General features: G+C 44.4%; 1 long non-coding RNA gene across 1 annotated transcript; it reads right to left on the bottom strand.

Moving 5' to 3' along the window:
* Positions 1-4,680: 4,680 nt before the first annotated feature.
* On the bottom strand, positions 4,681-5,317 carry LOC102962558. Its single transcript, XR_006217237.1, has 2 exons — positions 5,181-5,317; positions 4,681-4,858 (listed from the first exon to the last, which is right to left on the bottom strand). It is a non-coding gene; the product is annotated as an uncharacterized LOC102962558 (long non-coding RNA).
* Between the last annotated feature and the right edge of the window lie 11,813 nt (positions 5,318-17,130).

Here is a 17,130-nt window from a genome sequence, read left to right as displayed (position 1 = left end):
TATTATTTATTATTTTTTAGCTTTTCCATATCTATCCATTATCAGAAGTTGGCCGGAAAACCCAAAATAAATATTTCACTACAAATTCTATAAAGCATTGAGTACAAACAGTCCTTTTATGTCACGTGTAAAATAAAATGTGGAGAGAAGGGGAAGAAGAGAGATATTCTGGTGCAGGAAGCAGTGTCACCTTGGCAGTGTCTCCCTGGACCCTGAGGACTCTAACATGGCATCCGTGGCGGTGGCACCTGGCCAAACACAATGTCACTGCAGAGGCAATGGTGCACAGGTTCTGGCGCCCGCCTCCTCAAGCAGCGGATGCCTCAGGAAACAGCACCAGAAGGAGCAAGAGCAGAAAATGAGGGACATTCAGGAACCATGCTGATGAAAGGGCTCATTCCCTGGGAACTCCTAGAAGTAACTAGAGGGAACCTTCGGGACGGGGGAAGGTTATGGGATGCACAGGTACTTTTCATAGGAATCAAGAGCCTGAAAAGATGTGCCTTATTAATTTTGACCAATTTTACCCCCTGGCCTGATATGGTCTGGGAAAATCTAGGGCTTTGAGCCATGAGAGCAAGGGAGCAGGGTATATGCAAAAAAATGGATAGAATCTAGTAATGTTGAAAAAGACAAGTTAGTAACTATTTTAAATATCAGTGTGGCGTTTTTTCATTTTATTTTTAATTTTTTTAAATTTACATCCAAATTTGTTAGCATATAGTGCAACAATGATTTCGGGAGTAGATTCCTTAATGCCCCTTACCCATTTAGCCCATCCCCCCTCCCACAACCCCTCAGGTAACCCTCAGTTTGTTCTCCATATTTATGAGTCTCTTCTGTTTTGTCTCCCCTGTTTTTATATTTTTGTTTCCCTTCCCTTATGTTCATCTGTTTTGTCTCAAAGTCCTCATAGGAGTGAAGTCATATGATATTTGTCTTTCTCTGACTAATTTCACTTAGCGTAATATCCTCCAGTTCCATCCACATAGTTGCAAATGTCAAGATTTCACTCTTTTTGATTGCCGAGTAATACTCCATTGTTTATATCTACACCACATCTTCTTTATCCATTCATCCATCAATGGACATTTGGGCTCTTTCCATCCTTTGGCTATTGTCGATAGTGCTGCTATATAAACATGGGGGTGCATGTGTCCCTTCGAAACAGCACACCTGTATCCCTTGGCTAAGTGCCTAGTAGTGCAATGGCTAGGTCGTAGGGTAGTTCTATTTTTAGTTTTTTGAGGAACCTCCATACTGTTTTCCAGAGTGGCTGCACCAGTTTGCATTCCCAATTATCAGTGTGGTTTTAAGATAAGAAAACAACTCTGCATTAGAGTTTCGTCCAAAGATGCTGAGATTTACATTACTGTTTCTTCACAAACAGGCCATTCCGCAGACCCCGCTCTAAAGGGGTAGAGTTAATGAGATTCTTTAACCAGTAAAGCACTAGTAAACTACAGAAATTCTCAGAGGGATTCATCAATGCCCCATGCCTTCTGGAGGCATTTAATTAGCCACCTGGAGAATTTCCATCCCTAGACAATTATTTCACAATAAGGAAGAAAAAATTTGCCTGAGGTTTTCAACTACAGTTAAATTCATTGGAGTCAACATGTCAGACAGTCGGTGTAGCTGCCCCGGGTCTGTTAGGCACAAAACTTTGCTCTCGAGGGATTGCTCATTTCCCACACTGGATAGCATATAGATGGGATCAAAAATTGTATATTCCAGATGACAGAGAATCTGACCTCCAAAATCAACTCACTCAATAGTTATTAGTAATGATAGAATTTTATTACAAGAAAGAGATGAAGAAAATTCTGAGATATTTATATTTTATTTTATTATTTATTTTTTATTTTTTAATGTTTATTTTTGAGAGAGAGAGAGAGCACGTGACAGAGCATGAGCGGGGGAGGAACAGAGAGAGAGAGGGGGACATAGAATCCCAAGCAGGCTCCAGGTTCTGAGCTGTCAGCACAGAGCCCAACTCAGGGCTTGAACCCACAAACCGTGAGATCATGGCCTGAGCTGAAGTCAGAGGCTTAACCCACTGAGCCACCCAGGCACCCCAGATATTTTATATTTTATAATGCACACACACTGCAATGCATTCATCAAATGACTTAGGTCAGGTTACTTCGTAAGCATAAGGTATACTTTAGAGTCCCTGTGTGCAATCGAGTTCAAGCTGCCCTTGGTGAGATATTGCCTGAAATCACACCCTCACCTGGCTTCGTAATTACCAATCACCCTGAAAGCATTTCCGTACTAAGTCACTGTACACAAACCTATGACCTTACCCATTCTGAGTCTCTAACTTCCAGTCCTGGATCTTAACTGCCTACTGCATGCATGCATGCATTCATTCATTAGCAAATACTCAGAATCTGCTCTGGACAAAGCTCTATTTCTCATTTACACAGTGTGGCTAATATTGGGCCCTTCCTCCCCCATCTGCACCTTCTGTTTCTCTCTCCTATACGTCACAATACTCAACTATGTAGCCTGGAATGAAGGGAGGAAGGGAAAAAGAGAGAAAGAAAAAGAAGGGAAGAATGGTTTGCTTCCAGCTGGATTCAAGCAGATCCTGGCGTCATGAGGGTGCACGCACCCTTCAGCACCCCCAATCTTCTCCCGGTGGTAAAGCTCCCCAGTCAGGACCAGGGGTGGTCAGTTTCCCTTCAGTCACCAGATGGTTTCTTTTTTCAATGTTTACTTATTTTTGAGAGAGGGAGAGAGGATCCCAAGAGGGCTCTGTGTGGACAGCAGAAAGACCAGAGAGACCCATGCAGGGCTGGAACTCATGAGCCCTGAGTTCATGACCTGAGCCAAAGTCGAAAGCTTAACCCACTAAGCCACTCAGGCACCCCTGCCGGGTAGTTTCTAATCCAGCTTTGGAGACAGGGACCATGGGAACGAGCCCCAAGTGAAAAACATTACGCACCCGGGGCGTTGCCTGTTGGCTGTTATTAAACCACCTCTCCTACAAGGGCCTCTGGGTGGCTGCACTTCGGTTCAGGTCATGATCTCACAGTCCACAAGTTCAAAGCCCCATGTAGGGCTCTGTGCTAACAGCTCAGAGCCTGGGGCCTGCTTCGGATTCTGTGTCTCCCTCTCTGTCTCTGCCCCTCCCCCACTCATGCTCTGCCTTCCTCTCAGAAATAAGTAAACATAAAAAAAATATTTTTTAACCACTTCTGCTACAGAGCACAATCAGGATGCAGCCAGGATGAGCCCCATGTAGGAGCTGGACATAAACCAGAGGACCTCAGCTCCAAAACTCACCAATGGGCTGCCTGAGTTGCCACTAATATCCACCGATCAGGACGAGGCCCTTCCAACCAATCAAGATGAGGCATTTTTCTTTCCCTTTCTCTCCTTAGCATACCGGGCCCAGGGGGAACCTGGGTTTTGTCTGTTTAAGCAGGGTCCCCACTCTGTTCCAGGAGACTACATTAAGTATCCTCTGTCAGTGCTGTGTCTCTTTTCGGCTCCAGCCGTAGCCTCTGTAAAGCCTTCTTGTGCCTTTGTTTTTGGGGGACTCAACTCATCGCTGTCATTGTAGGGCCAAAAACGCAATTCCGGTAATGTTTTTGAAGGATTTCCCTGGTGTACCATCTCAGAAACTAGGAGACGCCCAGCATTTAATAACTGCCGTATGTCCCACAACTACTGTGTGAGATACTTCATCTCAAAAACCAGCGGTCAGGGGACTAGAGAGTGCCTGAATTCTGGCTCTCCACAGTGAGCGTGGCACTTACCCTCTCTATGCCCACAGTCTTCTCATCTGTAAAATAGAAGCAAGGATATTACCTATTCCATAGGTTATAGCCAGGATGAGACTAGACACTCCATGTAGAACATTTAGTACAGCTAATTATGAATGCTACGCTTCTTGGGTTTTGAAAAAAACCTTCATATTCTAAACCACCCTTTTTGTGTATGATCACAAGTACAATAAATTACAGGATCGTAATGTTGAGAGGTTAACACGTTTAGCCTATAATATAGATAAAAGACTATATATCTATCTTTTTAAAAACAGCATAACCTCAGAGTGAAGTGTAAAGCTGCCAAGAAGGAGCCAGTCCTGTTTGAGGAGCATGTATGTGTCTGTGGGGTCAGCCGGCCAGGCTGCAGGGTCACCCGCAGACTGGGTGGCTTAACAGAAATGTATCATGGCTGAGTTCTGGAGGCTAGAAGTCCTAGATCAAGGTGTCAGCGGGGTGGTTTCTTCTGAAACCTCTCTTGTGGCTTGTAGATGGCTGTTTTCTCTCTCTGTCTTCACGTCGTCTTCCTTCTGTGCAGGCCTGTGTGCTAATCTCCTCTTCGTGTAAGGACACCAATCTTTGGATTAGGACCCACCCTAAGAACCACACTTTGACTACCTCGTTAAAGACCTAGCATCAAGTGCAGTCACGTTCTGGGACAATAGGGCCTTGGGACTTCAATACATGAATTTTGAGGGGTACACAATGCAGCTCATAATTCATTATTTGTAATGAATTATTTGCCGATTCTAACCAATCACCACCCCCTTTATTTTACACGCTTTTGTCCTAAAGAGCATCTAGCCCTTACACCGATTTGCTTCCTTTCTGGAAAAGCGGATAGGCCTGCAGGTCTGAAGTTGCGTTTAAAACTAGTGGCAAATGAAAAACACAAATCATCGAGTGTTTCAAAAAGCCTTTAAATGATAGTTGAGTCGCATGAGGTACCAGAGAAGGATGTGGCAGGAGTCAGGACTACAGCGATCTTCAGCTGATTCCCTCTGGTGTGTTTCTGTGTATCTGTTGGCATGATGGTTCACAGCCCTCTCTGGAGCTCTCTGGATGGGATCTGAAACCAGCTGTAGGGGGGAAGGCAAGGAGACATGGAAGAAAGAGGCAGGCCACTTCAGTTTGGTAGGTGGCAGTTGTAATAAATAAAGGGAGCTTTCACGTCAGGTTTGTCTCATCGGGAGCAAGATGAATGGATCCCTGCATCCGCCTGCCATATCTTAAAAGTTCATAAAGAGGCCCCAAAAGGGTTCAGTCACGTATACCATGCAGGTGTTCTCAACACCACATCACCATCTCAAGGCTGTGTCCTTAGAGCAGCCTCTGGGGGCGGGAAAAGCAGGAGGACCCCACATCCCCAGGACGGGGGAGGGGGAGAGGAACCTCTAATACCCGAGTCCAGCTCGCAGGTCAATCGTGTCTTTTCAATGACCTTCTCCAACGTGGCAATATACATCATATGTATCATTGATTTCCTTTATTCTCATACCCTCTAGTTTCTGGAAACAGAAGGATGAATCACTACATTATCTTACAGAATACCAGAACCCCTGGGAGAATGGATCAGTTATGACACGGAAGGTGTAGAACAAAGAGCCTGGCTTTTTATTTATTTTTTTCAGTTTATTTATTTTGAGAGAGACAGAGAAAGCGAGCAGGGGAGGGGCAGAGAGAGAAGGAAAGAAAGAATCCCAAGCGGGCTCCACACTGTCAGCACAGAGCCCAAATGTGGGGCTCAAACTCCTGGAGCCGTGAGATCATGACCCGAGCCGAAACCAAGAATCAGATGCTTAACCCACTGAGCCACCCAAGTGCCTCAAGAGCTTGGCTTTTTATTTATTTTATTTTATTTTATTTATTTATTTATTTATTTATTTATTGTTAAGAGCTTGGCTTTTTAAATGATTTCTGCTTTGTGGCAAGAAGCTGCTAGGCGGATTTCGCTTGCCTGCGGGACGTCTGGAAGGAGATGTAATATTGGAAATTTTCTCTGAGTAATTTCACCTATGGCACAATTTGCTCTGTCACCCGAGGAGTTTGTTGTAATACTCTGGTTCTTGGAACAGAAAAGCTGTTTAAACAAAGCAGTTTCTCCTCCGTGGTGATTTAACAATCTAGCAATGAGGAGGGAAAAAAAAAAAAAAACTTTCACAAAACTTGGCAACCTAAGCTCAAAATTCTTTCCGCATTTCAGGCAAGTATACATCCCCTTCACTTACAATTAAATCCCTTGGGTCACTCTCAACAGAAGCAAGACTTTGATTCCAAGTTAATAAAATTGTTACTCATTGTCTTCAGCTGGGGTCTGTGAACTGGCCAAAAAAAACCTTAGGAATGGTTTGACTCTGTCTCTCGGCTCTAAATTATTTATGTGCATAATCATTAAGTAAGTGGTGTAAATATCTTATTTACATAAGGCAGAAGTGGTGTTTACAGATACAAAACCAAAGCTTAATTAGCAGTCAGTGTCTCCCCCCACCAAGAATTCAAGGTGCTGGGGGAGGGGCTTACTGCTGCCTCTCCAAGTTATCATCAGGTTTCCTTAATGTGGAAATTAGAAGGATGCATATCTGAGGTTGCTGATTTCTTTGGTGGTGGTGGTGAACTGTGAGTTTCCTTTCACGATTCAGATTTGGAGCAAAGCGATGAAACTGCATTTTAAGGCCTGTTCTCCAATATCCCAGGGACTTCTTTCATATTTTCCCACAATGGACAGACTTTTTCCACTGACCTTAATTCTATATAACCTCAGAACAAAAGTTTCTTTTTTTTTTTCTTTCTTTATTTCTTTCTTTCTTCCTTCCATTCTTTCACAAAGTTAAAAATCACTACCCTTTAGGGGCTCCTGGGTGGCTCAGTCGTTAAGCGTCCGACTTCGGCTCAGGCCGTGATCTCACGATTCGTGAGTTCGAGCCCCACATCGGGCTGTGTGCTGATAGCTCCGAGCCTGGAGCCTGCTTCAGGCTCTGTGTCCCTCTCTCCCTCTCTGCCCCTCCCCTGCTCACGCTCTGTCTCTCTCACAAAAAAAAAAAACTTTAAAAAGTAAAGTGTTTAGGGGCACCTGGGTGGCTCAGTCGGTTGAGCATCCGACTTTGGCTCAGGTCATGATCTCACGGTCTGTGGGTTCAAGCCCTGTGTCGGGCTGTGCGCTGACAGTTCAGAGCCTGGAGCCTGCTTGGGATTCTGTGTCTCCCTCTCTCTCTGCCCTCCCCCGCTCATGCTCTGTCTGTCAAAAATAAATAAACATTAAAAAAAAATTTAATAAAAATAAAAAAAAATCACTACCCTTTAACACCAGCAAGATGACTTAGATGACTATGTCTCTGGCTCTATCATCATTAAAAGGCTACTTCTGGCAAAATCTTAGATGCCCAGTTTGGACTATCAATTGTTTAGTAAGCACTTTGGAAGGGTTTCCTTAGTTCACTGACAATTAGTGAGGTAAAATAGTACTACGACTCAGTACCTGGGAGGGTTTTGTTTTGTTTTAAGGCATAATGTCTTAAGCCCTGGTGGACTGTAATAACCAGAAGACTTTGATGAAAGAGAACTACCCCCTGCTGTGAACAGCCAGGAGCAAAGTTAACCATTACAAAATACCAATTTTGCAAGAAATTATGTCACTGATGCAGAAGTTACTGGTTAACTGCAGTCCAGTGTCTGAATTAATGGAAAGAGCTGCCTTAGTGAACTATAATGTTCTGATGTCATTTAAAGTTTGGAAGTTCCAATTTAGAAAACTGGTATCGGTCAACAAGACATGACTAGCATAGCAAGTAGTATGATGGAAGCCAGATACCCTGGTACTTTCTCCTCACATATATTGATTTCTAACTTAATTATAAACTAACTCCAGAAGTTTCAATGATTGTGCAATATAACATTTTTCAGCCCATCAGATTTATGACCTATTTGATCATTTCCCAGGGACATTTTCAGATAGTGCAGAAAAACCATAAGGGGTGTAGATTTGAAAAGAACTTCTTAAAACATCTACGTGAACAAATGAGAAGGCTGTAGGTCCATTTAAGTTCACATGCAGTAAAACCTTACCTATTTAAAACCCAGCACACCCTGAACCCTGCCTGATTTTTCCCATGATTAACTCAGTTTTCATCTGAAAGAGACAAATGAAAAAAAAAATTAGTATCACGAATTTACTCGAGGCAGAAGGAGGAAGAGAGGAAAGAAAAAACAGATCACCACATTACATTTATTGCAAGATGCATACGTTTTTTCATCGTCTCTGAAGTCAGGATGTGCCTTACAGTCAAGGTAGTCTTATGCCTGTCCTTGACCAAGTGTGGTGTGTTGTGTGAGCAAGAAGGAATCAGGCCAAAAGGTTCACGTTGCCACCACCCAAGCTGAGAGATGTGCATGGTTAATACTTCATATGTGAAGCTTAGTTCCCTTTTTTACTCTTTTAATATTTATTTATTTTTGAGAGAGACAGAGCACAAGCAGAGGAGGGGCAGAGAAAGGGAGACACAGAATCCGAAGCAGGCTCCAGGCTCCAAGCTGTCAGCACACAGCCTGACACGGGGCTCAAACCCACGAACCTCAAGATCATGACCTGAGCCTAAGTCAGACACCTAACCACTGAGCCACCCAGGCACTCCAATCATGGTGTAATCTTTAAAAAATTCATTTAAGGGGCGAGCCTGGAGCCTGCTTCAGATTCTGTGTCTCCCTTTCTCTCTCTGCCCCTCCCTGGTTTGTGCTCTCTCCCTCTCTTTCCTTCCCTCTCTTTCTCTCTCTCTCTTTCCCTCTCAAAAGCAAATAATAAACATTTTTAAAAATTAAGATTAAACTATGATTTAACATTGGAACAACAAGTCTTAGGAGTGTCTTAACGAATATTTTGCTTACATTTTCCCATTTATGTACACTGTTATACAATAGAAACCTATGTCTAAATAAAATCTGAAGAAGAGCTTTCAGTAAGTAAAACCTTAAAAAAAAATCTATGAGAAAGTATTGTGTCCTCGTTTATTTGAAATTATCTTCCTCGTTTGTGTGAAATTATTTTCCTTCTTAGGGTTCTGTCAAACACTGGGGCGTCTTGTCATCACAGGTGTCTTAACTGGAAGAAGGAATGTCATCCAGTGGGGTCAGTCCTCACAAATCTCTCTGACAGCCTTGCCCCAACACCTCATCCTACCTGACAGACCCGCGCCCCTCCTGCAGCCACCACTTCTCCACCCCCCAAATCAGAGAGCCCCAAAGAGCGCGGGAAGCAAAGCCGGCAGCCGCTTTCTCGGGATCCTGCCATCATCGGCCAACCATGATTGTAAGATGTTATGGCAATCAGAAGTCAGTTTACCTGGTATAAAACCCAGTGCCAGCGTATCACTCAGTAAGCAATTGCATTTAGCGTCATGACCCAGGTCACCAAAGCTTCACTGACTGTCGCAGAAAAGAAGAACACGGTCAGACGCATTCCCAGTAAGAAGGGTTGAAACAAAAAGTGTCATCTAGCTAACTACCCATAACTAAATCTGAGCCTCATTCCCTGCACCCCCTCTTCAGCTTAAATGATGCCGTCCTGTATCGTAATTTGGATCATAGGAGACATTTCCTTAGGCATTTAGGACTATATTAAAAATGTATGGTTGCATCTCTATCGGTTTCAAAATGTCACTTCTATGTCTGGTAAACTGCAGAAGGGGTGGCCCCAGACATTTCCAACATTCCCGGAAGAGTGAAATTCCATTCTTCCCAGATTATCCTAGATGGTTCGGACCTTAACATGGGCTTCCCGTTGTGCTGGGAGAGGAAAGAGGAGACAGTGATCTATCCTATGACAAGCTGGGTGTTTAGAAGACAGGAATGGTAAGATTTAATAAAACTTAATACATTTTTGAAAAATGTATACATTTTACATACATTCATGTAAATTTAACAAATAGAACACACGTCACACAAGGTTTTGCTCTACTGAATTCTCTCTCTCCCAATCTGAACTACTTTAAAGTAAATTTTCATCAGATTCACCGTATCGTGTTCTTGGCTGTCCTCCACAGCCAGTTCAAGCGTATGATAGTATGAAGGGCATGGACGTGTATTTTTTTAAAGCCTAGAAGTGTAAAACTTATTAGGCCTACTATCTTCACAAGCGAAAACTTAAAACTTTTGATAGATGCTAAATCTTCATAAAAAGGAAAAAACTAACGATGAAACACACACACACACTGCCTCAGATTCGACACCTCCTCATCGTACCGGCAGATGGATACTACACCGATTAGCAGGGGTCTCCGCATATGTGCTCTCTTCAAAGTACAAGAGGTCAGTTCGAACACTTTCAGTCTGAGAAATTCTTTAAAACGGTTGCGTGGGACAGCAATCTTTTGTGTAAATTCTACCTTGCCCTACTGCTTTCCAAAATTACAACTGCGAAATAAATGCAGTGGCAGGTGGGCACAAGCTTAGATCATAAGAACGGAGAGGTGTTTGGACTCCCGACGTGGATGTTGGTGATGGTTACATTTAGGTGCCGACTTGACGGGGACACAGAGTGCCCAGGTTGAACAGTATTTCTGGGTGTCTGTGAGGGTGTCGGCAGATGAAATTAGCACTTGAAGCAACAGACTCAGTAAATTGTTGTTGCCAGTGTGGTGGGCGTCATTGAATGGGTGGTGGGCTTGACTAGAAAAACCAAAGCAAACCAGCAGAGGAATTCACCACTTATTTCTCTTCGGCCTCCCTGCTTGACCTGGGATGTCTGCTCTCATCTTCCGCTCCCAGACTGGCCCTTCCACCATTGGGTCCCCTGCCCTCGGGCCTCAGACTCAGGCTGAATCACACCACAGGCTTTCCTGGGTCCGCAGTTTGCAGACAGCAGATTGGCAGACGTTGGAACTTCTCAGACATTATCAAGTGGGCCAGTTCTTCCTGACAAATCTCCTTTCCTCCTGTTGGTTCAGCTCCTCTGGGAAATCCTGACTAATACACTAACTGTGCCTCTGATTCCTAGGTTAGGAATTCCCTGTATCACTTAAGTCTGAAAGCATGTATTAAAATAGTCAATAAATGAACAAGCAAGCACAGGAATAGTGCTCCCTCCTGTGGCCAAAGTTCTGAAAACTTTTCAAATGTGGGAAAGCTATCTCTTGGAACCCCCAGGTGGATCACAGACCCAGACCCCAGAGATCCCAATTTGCCACTGCAGGTCCTGGGTATAGACAGGATCATGATTTTATTTTTTTAATTTTTAAAACATTTTGGTAATGTTTATTTATTTTTGAGGGAGACCGAGACAGAGCACGAGCGGGAGAGGAGCAGAGAGAGGGGGAGACACAGAATCCCAAGCAGGCTCCAGGCTCTGAGCTGTCAGCACAGAGCCGACACTGGGCAAACCGTGAGATGAGATCATGTCCTGAGCCAAAGTCAGACACCCAACCAACTGAGCCACCTAGGCGTCCCAACAGGATCATGATTTTAAAAGCTGGACTCGTGGTTTGTGGTAATGGATGCAAATAAATCAGGACACATGTTTAAGTCATAAAGAATAAAATTTAATTCAGTGCTACAATCCGGTAACGTTAGATTTGCACTTTTGAATGTCTACTGTGTGTGAAGAAAATGTCAAAATGTAAAGAGGTCTAACTTGCAAAAGGAGAAACGGTCTTGGGGGTGGTGGATTCTTCTAATTCTTATAAAATACAGTGGTTCCCACTCAGAAATGATTTTGCTGCCCAGGAAAAAGTGACCACGCCTGGAGACATCTTTGGCTTCACATCTCAGGGCCCGTGTGCTGCTAGGACCTAGTGGGTCAGGGCTGCTTCTAAATGTCCTACAATGCCCAGGACAGCGCTCCCCGCCAATAATGAATCACCTGATCCAAAATGTCCGTAGAGCTGAGGTTGAAAAACCTTGATACAAGAATGCTCTGTAATCCTTTCCATTCCTATGCAATATATAAACCTTCAGCTTGTACGCAGTACTTATTCAGTGCAAAACCAAGTACGTTTAGCTAAATTTCCAGCAATAAAGCCAGTAACTCAGAAAGGAAGATTCTTATGAATCATGAATCACGTCTGACTACATTCTTTTGGATTATGTATTTTTTCTTGGAACATGATATACTAACAATTTTCAGCCATTGTTTTTCAAAATAGAAAATGTATTTGGGTGTTTTGGTTGATACCCTCCATGAGATATAAATTTAGATATTCTTGTCCCTCAGAGAAATACTGGAAAGGTGAAATTGTTTAAATTAACTCTACATGGGGCTGAAATGTTTTCATTAGAAAAACATGCCTGCTAGCAACAGGTGCATCGAGAGCAGGAGAAAGGAGAGAGAAAGATCGACTTTAACATAGTCATCCCTCTGGCAACCATGGAAAAGCATTTCTTTTAGGACCAGGATCCCCAGCCTGGGATGCCCAAATCCTGAGGCTCTATGACAATAAGGAGAGTCTGAAAGCTACTTTCAACGTTTTAGAAATGACTTAATAATAATTGACCATTTATCTACTCGAAAACATATCAGACTCACTAAAAAGCAAAACAACACGTGCAGACACTTATTACATACAAGTTTATTTCATCTGATGTAATATTGTAGGAATTGCCAGATCCCTCTGGGAAGGAGGGAAGTAACACAAAGCATCCTTTGTGATTAAACAAGAAGTTGGAGACTACTGCCTTGAGGAAACCTGGCAGTTAGATGAGGCTGTCTGGGAAACTAAAGCAGTCACACAATGTTGCACGGACCTTGTCGTCCGGTTTACTGCTTGTGGTGCTTAGTGCATGCTTGGTATATAACAGAAAACGCAATACGTAGTCGGGGTTGAGGCAGAACTTTCAAAAGAGTGAACTCCACTTCAGAATGATGGCAGTGGCAGTAAGAAAGCCCCAGGGAAAACAGTGGAGGGACAGTGTGCCAGACTTCCAAACCCATCAGAGAGAGCCTTCCTCCCACCACCACCCCCCCCCCCCCACCAAGGACCTACATTCATTTTTACTAAGGAGAAGCCTGGGTTGTTTTCTTAGGGAACTTAAAGAAGACTCAAACTATGGTAACTTCTAGTCCCCTTTACCTTCACTACCTTCACTACCTTCCCTACCTTCCCACTGTAGTCAAATACAGCAAGCTCTCAGAGTGACTCCACTATTTTATTGGGGGCTCCTACCACTTGGGCTAGTCCATGCTGGACCACAGGGCCCATCCCCTTAATCTCTTGGGGACCTCCTGCTCCAGGTTCCGGTATTGGTTGGTGTCCCCTGGAGAATGTGATCTGGACCCTTCCTCCTTTCACATCCTCCCCAGGCAACCTCCTACATGCCCACAGCTTCACTTATTTCTATATGCCCAAGCCCCACATTTCTCCGTCTAGCCCACTGCTTTATCCCCTACTCCAGACCAACGTTATCTAGATATGTATTCAGCAATCTCAAACTCAACAGGTCCAAAATAGAATTCCCACTCTTTCTGCTGAACTCTTCTTCCTCCGGGTTTCCCTTACTCAGTACATAGCACGATCCACCACCATCTTGCTTCTCTCAGAATCATGGGTTCATCGTTACTTTCTGCTGTTGAATGAATGGTGTCCCCAAATGCATATCTTAAAGCCCAAACCCCCAGGACTTCAGAACATAACATATTTGGAGAGAGGGCCTTTAAAGAGGTAATAAAAACGAGATTATTAGGGTGGGTCCTGATCCAATCGAACAGGTGTCCTTACAAGAAGAGGAGATTAGGACACACAGAAACACCAGGGATGTATATGTGCAGAAAAAGGCACAGGGAAGGGCACCATCTACAAGCCAAGCAGAGAACCTACCAACACCTTGATCCTGGGCTTCTAGGGTCCAGAACTGTGAGAAAGAAATGTCTGTTGTTTAAGTCTCCAGTCTGTGGAATTTTGTTACGGCAGCCCCAGCAGGCTTATATGCCTTCTCCCTCTTACCAATCACCTGGTCCTACCCGCTCTACTTCTATATATCTCTCCAGTCTTTTCTCCCCATGACCGTTCTCCCTGCCCTCACCCAGCGCCCCCTCAAGTCTTGTCTGGATGCCTACAGAAGCCTCCCAATGGTCTTCCGGCTCCTCCTCTTCCCCTGCCCCATACACTCCCGTCTCCAAAGATGTCTCCAGGGTGCTCATCTAAGAATGAAAATGGAATCCTTCCCCCTAGCTTAAAGCCCTTTGATACTTTCCCTATTTCTCACAGAATGAAATCCAAACTCCTTAACGTGTATAAAGCCCAGGACAATCTAGTTCCCACCTGCCCCTCTGGCCTCACCTAGACCCACTCGAGGGCCTCATCCACCATGCGTCGTCAGACACCTCTGGCAATTCTTCCAATGACCAAAAAAACCCCACTTGTTTTCCCCCGCATTTTTCCCCTTTTTGGAAATGTTTCTCAGTCCCTCCTTGTTGCTAATGTTTATGCATCCCAGTCTCAACCAAACTGTCATTTCCTGAGAAAGGGTTTCCCTGACCTCGCCTGTTGGTTCACCGCATCCAAGTGCCCTGAGACCCTGCACTGGTCACTGATAGTTCTTCTCACAAGGGAAATTAAACAGTTGTCTGCATTATCATGTTTCTCAGGTGAGCTCCCCAAGACTAAAATCAATCTCTTTATTTTGTATTCCCTGGACCAAGTACAGTGCCTGGACCATATTTGCTGTGAAGGGATAAGAGTTACTAGAACATACATCTGAGGCTCCGAAGGAATTTACTTCTTACTAAAGGCCCACAATTCTTTGGCAGGAGGCTTTGATTTGAATTCTGAAGCCAAATGTTAAAGAGCCACAAAAGGTCGAACTTAACAGTAAATTAAGCTGAAGGGAAACATAAAACTATAATACGTCTTGTTTGCTTTTGATCTGTAGCGTGTATTTCCCCTCAGTAAAATTATTTTGTACTGGAAATGACTGGAGAAGCTTGGCTGGAATAAGAGGTTTGAGGACACCACTAAAGACTTAAAGGAGGTATTACGGGGAGAGAAGTGGGGCAGGGACTGAGAGAGGGCAGTGAAATAATCATCGGGTGGTAGTGAGGGCACAGCTGGGGCCCCGAATTTTATGGGCCCCCATCAACTAGGATTTAAGCTACAGGAAAGCAGGGTATGCATTTTCTGGGGCTGCCGTAACAAAGTACCAGAAAACGGGCGGCTTAAAACAACAGAACATTATTCTTTCACGGTTCTGGGGGCTAGAAGACCAAACTCATGGTATCAGCAAGACCTCGCTCCCACTGAAGGCTCTAGGGGAGAATCCATCCATGCTTCTTTTGGTTTCTGGCGGCTTCTGGTGCTCCTTGGCTTACAGCTGAATCACTCCAATCTCTACTCCCACCTTTACATGGTGGTCTGCTAGGCCTGAGCATTCAAGCCTCCCTCTCCTTTCTCTGATAAAGACTACTAGTCACTGAATTGAGGGCACACCGTAAATCCGCGATGATCTCAACTTGAGATGCTTAACTAGTCGAACCTGCAAAGACTCCTACTTCCAAATAGGGTCACATTCTGAGGTTCTGAGCGAACATAAATTTGGGAGGGGGGGCAGCATTCTACTCACTACAGACAGGTACTTTGTTTCCTTCACGCATTTACCCCAGAGCCTAAAATAATACTTGGCACATTGTCATGCTCAGCAAGTACTTGTGAAATAAATAACTTCATTAATGAATAAAAGAAGTGCAAAGGATCGAGGGTGCTGAGGAACGTAGGTGTTTCCGCTGAAGTGCCAAGATAGGGTACCAGCACCAAGGTCAGTTACCAACTTCTGAAGGGAATTTATAGAGAAGCCACTACACAGGTGGACCTCTCACCCAGGTGGAAGATGTCAAAGGATCAGAAGACTGAAGACTGAGGCCAGACATGGTGTGGAAGGTTTAGAAACACTTCCAGAGAAAGGGGTAAGGAGAGTGCTTGCGACTCACTTCAAGTCTATTGAGAGGGACGTCTTAAGATCACTCTGAGAGCTTGAAGATGTCACAGGCTTGTACCTAAGCAAAGGATAGCAGCTCTATGCTGGGGAAGTAATTGTGCTCCCTTCTAATGGTGCATGAATCCTGGGGTGAACATGTGACAATGGGAAATCAGTCTGGGTTGCTTTTTAAAGGATCCTGCCCAAAAGAGCAGCAGGTTGGGAAAAGAAGAGCCTGGCCATTTGAGGCAAGAAGAGGCAGAATTTGCAAGTGATCAGGAGGGTCACTGTCTGCATCAAAGGACTGGCAACCAAATGGGCCTGGAGGGAAGAGGGGAAGGTCTTCCAGAGAACCCGTGGACATGCCCTCAATGGGGTCAGCTTCAATATCTGCCCTGCCTATAGACAGCACGATGCTGCCTTTCAGTCAAAGACTCGTTCATTCTAACTTGGCTTCACTGCCCCAGCAGAGTCAGAAATGGCAGCCATGGAGTAAGAAAAGGAGTGGGAAGGGGTTGGGGGAGCTGTCCAAAATCTCTATCCACACCAAAAATTCTTGTTTGCCTCCAGGCCCAACAAGGAGAGAGGTACCAAGTCCTTTCTTTGAATGAAGATTGCAGCTGTGATTAGTATAAGGGGTCTGATACTGCAAATTACTGAATTGAAATTGGTATATGGAGTGGACGTTTTCAATTACTGAATTGATGACAGAGTGAACATAGGGCCAAGGGACCAGAAGAGTCATGGGACCTACCCAAGTTTTCAAGAGGCTGGAGAAGGACTAGCCCCACTCAGCAGGATTGGAGGGACAAAAATAAAGTAGTTTCTAGGATTACACCCCTGAATGCTACATGTTCCAAGTACTAAGTCATAGAGGTTTCAGATGGTCAGTTACATAATCCAGGCTAGGTAGAGAAGGGAGGACAGCCAGCAAGGGTCTGATGGGAAAATATAATTGTGGGCATAAAGCCTCCAGAAGGCTAGTGTCAGAGAGTGTGTTACTGGTATGGCTTTCCTGACATGAAACATTTCTAGGTAAGAATACAATCCAGAGGTGGGGATGAGGTAACCGACATGCTTTGGAGCTCAAGAGGTGAGAAAAGAGATTAAAGAAACTTAAGGCAGGGTGCTTGGGTGGCTCAGTCAGTCAAGCGTCCAACTCTGAATTTCGGCTCAGGTCATGATCTCACGGTTCTCAAGTTTGAGCCCTGTGCTGACAGCGTGGAGCTTGCTTGGGCTTGTCTCTCTCTCCCTCTCCCTCTCTCTACCCCTCCCCTGCTTGCTCTCTCTCTCAAAGTAAATGAACTTTAAAAAAAAACAAACTTAAGGCTAAATTGTCATATAGGTGCAGAAGTCTTCTGGGATCTTGTCACGGCTTGGGCTGAATAGGAAGATGACTATTCAGACCCCAATCCCTACCCCTACGGAAACTGCTCCTGTCAAGATCACCAGGAAACTCCAG

This window comes from Panthera tigris, chromosome B2 (genome assembly GCF_018350195.1).
Source record: "Panthera tigris isolate Pti1 chromosome B2, P.tigris_Pti1_mat1.1, whole genome shotgun sequence".
Classification (NCBI taxonomy): Eukaryota; Metazoa; Chordata; class Mammalia; order Carnivora; family Felidae; genus Panthera; species Panthera tigris.
This window is presented reverse-complemented; position numbering and strand designations above follow the sequence as displayed.